This window comes from Myxocyprinus asiaticus, chromosome 4 (assembly GCF_019703515.2).
Source record: "Myxocyprinus asiaticus isolate MX2 ecotype Aquarium Trade chromosome 4, UBuf_Myxa_2, whole genome shotgun sequence".
In the NCBI taxonomy this organism is placed as follows: Eukaryota; Metazoa; Chordata; class Actinopteri; order Cypriniformes; family Catostomidae; genus Myxocyprinus; species Myxocyprinus asiaticus.
Genome location: NC_059347.1, coordinates 30,125,055 through 30,130,338, shown reverse-complemented (window position 1 = coordinate 30,130,338; position 5,284 = coordinate 30,125,055).

Sequence of the window (5,284 nt, the reverse complement as noted above, 5' to 3'; positions counted from 1 at the left end):
GTTCTACAACCTCCGGGTGGAACCGGTTTCATCCCAGGTAGTGGCATGCAACACAAGCGGATAAGCCCGGGATAGCTGGCCGGGTGTATCGCTTGCACATAGCGCTTTCCACCTCCCTTGGAGCTGAAGACGTGTGCCATTAATTCCCAGTAGTGTTCACAAACTTTGTTCCCTGGTTGACTTCCTCCGAGCCCTGTGGCAGTCGAGTTTTCGGAGAGACTAATGTGTTAAATTTCCCAGCCCTAATATATAAATAAACTATTTTGAGTTGAGTACAAATTCAAGTCTTACGCTGGCTCCACTCAGAACAGCTCGATTTGGGTGGGGGGTGTCGCACTTAGTAACTGTTTTTGCTGATTGTGACGAGGAGGAGGATGTGGCCGGGCCGTGAGTGTGCACGGCCAGCACTGAATCAGGTGATCAGCAGAAGAGAGATAAAGGAGAGCCGGAGACGCCAGTTAGAGAGAGAGATGCACGAGACCGTGTTGCATGTGTGTTGTGTGTCCTTATGTTTCATGTTGGTTTAAGTTTATGTTTCTCATTAAACTTTATGTTGACTGTTCAGCCGGTTCCTGCCTCCTCCTTGCCCATCCTTTAACTGTTACACTGATATTTTCCTCTTAGTCAGTGAGCCTGTCACACTTACGGATTAAAAACGGAGGGAAGGTGTCACACTTTAATGACTGCCTTTGACTTTTCTCAACGCTTCACTGTCATGCCCCATTTTCACAACCAATCAACCTGAAGCTTTTGAATACATCGTAGGTATTTTTCAATATTACTCCAAGAGTATGAAGCATCTGCTATGTTTGGCTGTTTGTTAAAGACATGTCCTATTGAGAACGCATAGCAAAAAAGAAATTGCATCCTTTTCTTTCACATATGTATTGTCACATTTCGTAAAGAGCTGGTCATTTGGTAGAAAGTGAAATATTCAAAAGTAAATTAAAGCACCATGAACTAAAATAAAACAAAAGACTTATAAGGTATGCATATTTATACATAATGTTATATAAATGTAGACTACAATGTTTTTATATAATCTAAAGCTGTATACAAATATAAAGCTTGTGTTTACATTATATAGAATTATCTAAGAATGTAAAAGGTTTTACACATTTATAGTCGCGTTGTGCAAAGATCTGGGCAGCAGAAATGTTTTTCTTTTAATAGTCTGTCATGATATGACATATTATATGTCATACAAACATACATGTTGACTCCAAAGATTTATGTTGTGGTTATTTTTATCTGTCATTAGTTGCTTTTGCAGTATTTCTTCATTTAAAAGTACATGTTCTCAGTCACAGAGCTCACTCTCTCTCTCCCTGTGTTTTTTCTGCCGCAATACAAAAGAAGTGACCGTGAAGATGGAGTAATTTTCCTTGTGAAAGTGTGTGATTGTTTATTTATCCAATCGAGGCTTGTCGTAGAACGCATGTCCACATGCAGCTTTCAGTGAGTAAAGAAATGCATCCAATAAAAACAGACTGTTGTGGCTCATCTTAGTGCAAGAATAAAGCTTGGTGACAGAATCTGAGTGTGATGAAAACATTTACATCAGCTTGACGTCTTGTCTGTTCTTCAGTAAAAGATTAAGCTCACTGATCACTTGATGAGAACACAGACCCCGCCTCAGTGACAGACTGATTTTTTTCAAACAAAACGTATGTGTTCTTTCAGTCTTTGAAGCCATTAACTCAGCAGGGAGTCTTGACAGTCAAGTGATTATTAACACCTCCCGCCAGGGCCGGAGTGGGATTCATATTCAGCCCGGGATGTCATGTCCAAGTCAGCCCACACCCAAAAGGGGGGTTGGAGGTGAAGATGATAACAATAAAACAAGATCACAGCAAAAAATATGCAATATATGTAATTACTTGAAAATTATTTAAGCTCTCCATGTCATTATACCACATACAGCATTCACTAAGATTTTCACTTTGTCATAAGACATCATTGTATGTGTTGTAAAAATAAGTGAATGTTAAAGGGATATTTGATCATTTCCTCACCCTCATGCCATCCCAGATGTGTATGACTTTCTTTTGCAGAACATGAATGAAGATGTTTAGAAGAACTGTTGGTCCATTCAATGCAAGTAAATGAGAAGCGATGATAAACAAATCAATAATTAAGTAATTTTTTACTATAAATCTCCACTTTCACTTTCATAAGCACTCTTCTCTCTTAAGAGTTCTTCTTCTGTTTTTGGTGATTTACATTAGCATACCCCCTACTGGGCAGGGAGGAGAATTTATAGTAAAAAAAAAAAACTTAAATATTGATCTGTTTCTCACCCACCCCTATCATATCGCTTCTGAAGACATAGATTAAACCACTGGAGTTGTATGGATTACTTTTATGCTGCATTTATGTGATTTTTGTACCTTCTGAGTTCTGATCACCATTCACTTGCATTGAATGACCAACAGAACTGAGAAATTCTTCTAAAAAGCTTAATTTGTATTCAGCAGAAGACAGAAAGTCATACACATCTGGGATGGCATGAGGGTGAGTAAATGATGAGAGAAATTTCATTTTTGGGTAAACTAAGTTTATTTTAAAGACTATCTAGGCACATAATAACACTATAGAACTGTAAATGTTTATAACTCTTTCAAGATGTACAGGCTCACACTTTAAATGGTCAGTGCTTTGTATTTTAGATAATTAAAATAGCAACAGATCCAGTGAAACAATTAAAGTTGAGTGATTGTTTTAAATTTTTACATGCCATTCAAAAACGTGCCATTTTACAATGATAAGAGTGAAATAAAAGACTAAAAATAACAAATGTTTACTTTTTTGTACTTGGAATATAAATGTTCAGGACAAAGGCAAAATGGTTACTGTCTCTTTAAGAGGGTTTTATCGCATTGAAGGCACTCTGTGCAGTTTGTTTCATTGAGTTTAATCTTTTGAGAGCTGTAAAGTTCCATTATTTTTGTACCGTGTCGTGCTGTTGCATCTGTATTCATTTACTTTTAAGTATTCTGTTATTTTGTGACAAAAAATAATTTAGCTATTATCATTCTGCACTGCTAGGGAGGAGGATTTCAGAGATTAATTGATTGAGATTGTGAGACTGCAGTCAGTATTAAACTTGTGATGAGCTTGTACCTGAGGCACGTTCATCCATTCACCTATTAGTAGCCTATCTGTTCTCGATGGATCTTCCGTGATCCTTCCCGCGCTGTCAATTGAAGCACATCAGTTTCGTCTCTCACAGGCTACTCTCTCATTTGTTTGGGTGTGAGACGATAAAATACAGACTGCGTCCGCTATAATACGGAACGCAATTCTGATCCTTTAAATACCGAATGTTACGGACTGTTGGCAATTGTTATGCGAAATATGATGAAAGTTTGTCAATCAACATGCGGACCTAACCGAACCAATTTTTGACCGGCCCAGCGGGAATTCTCCCGATCTTCCCGATTGCCACTCCGGCCCTGCCTCCCGCTGAGAGACCATAATGTGCGCTCTGTCTCAAAATCATTGGAAAAATCAGTTAGTGAGATGCCGCCTTTATGTAACTTTGGGTTTTAGGGTCATTATATTTATTTATTATGGACCAAATCATGAATAGTTTTAAACAGTCATTATCTCTCCTTCAAAAGTTACATGTTTTCGTGTTGTTTTCTGGTCTGATTTGGTCACAATATTACAAAAACTCTGCGATGATCCAGTTTGTATGTGTGTGGTGTAAAAGCTGTCTGTAGGATAGTGGAAATGGAGGTCATTGCATGTTCTGCTGAAATTGACACCCAGCATACATCTGCCAGAACTGTTAATATTAAAGTGTGGATGAGGGCTAGATTTCAAAGTGTTCTTATTATTACACTATTGTTATGATGGATTTGTCTCTTTTGGGTTTTAAGTTAAATTAAAATATATATTTTCCATATCAACTTGTTTGTTTACATGAAGTCTGAAGTTGTGAATAAAGCCTATACTTGATAATATAATATATACTATATATATATATTAATTTAAATCTTTTTACAATGAACTGTAAACTATATATATATATATATATATATATATATATATATATATATATATATATATATAATCAACATTTAAACCCCACAACCCCCCCGACCCTGTGGTCAATATACATACATACATATACAAACATAAATACATATACATATAAATACACATACATACATACATACATACATACACACACATAATAATCATACAAACTATAATACACTACTCTCTCCACACCCCACCCGAGAGCCCTCCAAAAACTCCAAATACCTGCCCCATTTCTGAACAAACTTATCCAAGCCACCCCGTCTTCCAGATGACACCTCCTCATAAGCTGCCACCCTCCCCACCTCCGTGCACCACTCCGGATATGGGGGCGCACCAGCTGACCTCCAACCCCTCAAAATAACCTGCCTGGCGATCATCACAAATGTCAGAACCCAGTTCCCTATATGGCCATCCCCCACATCAATGACCGCCCCATCGCCCAGAACACAAAGTCTGGGGCAAAATGAAACCTGAGTGCCCACCATGTCGCACACAAAATTCTGAACCTTCGACCAGAATTTTTGGATCTCGACACATCACCAAAAAACATGGGCCATGTCTCCATCCTCCGATTGGCATCTCCAGCGGGTGGGTGTGTCTTTAAGACCAAGCCTATACAGTCTAGAAGGGGTCCAATAAAATCTATGCAAAATTTTGAATTGTATAAGACGCACCCTTGCATCACTAGATGCAGACTTAATGTTTTTAAGAATCTTAGCCCACACTCCTTCCTCCAATGCCAAGTTGAAATCTTTCTCCCATACTCTCTTGAGAGAAGTTAAGGCTCCGTCCCCCATACTCTGAATTAACAGGGAGTAATACACTGATGCCTCATGACCTTTTCCAAAAGCCGAAATCACCTCTCCCAAAGCATCTGCCTCCTTAGGGGGATGTGTGCTACTCCCAAAAATAGTGCAAAGCAAGTGGCGCAGTTGTAAATACCTATAAAACTGAGGTCTGGGAATCCCAAAATGTTGGACCAAGTTTTCAAATGATCTCAACACACCACCTTCATATAGGTCACCGAGTGTAGCAACCCCCGTCACAATCCACTCCGGCCAGCAGAAAGGAGACTTGCCAATACATAGTCTTGGGTTCTGCCATATGCTCGAGGCAGAATTTAAATAAGTGTCCAATTTAAACAATCTGGACACTTTAGTCCATACCGAGTGTAAATGCGAAATAACGGGGTGTAACTTAACTTTTCCGATTAGTTTGATAGAGATGCTTTGTA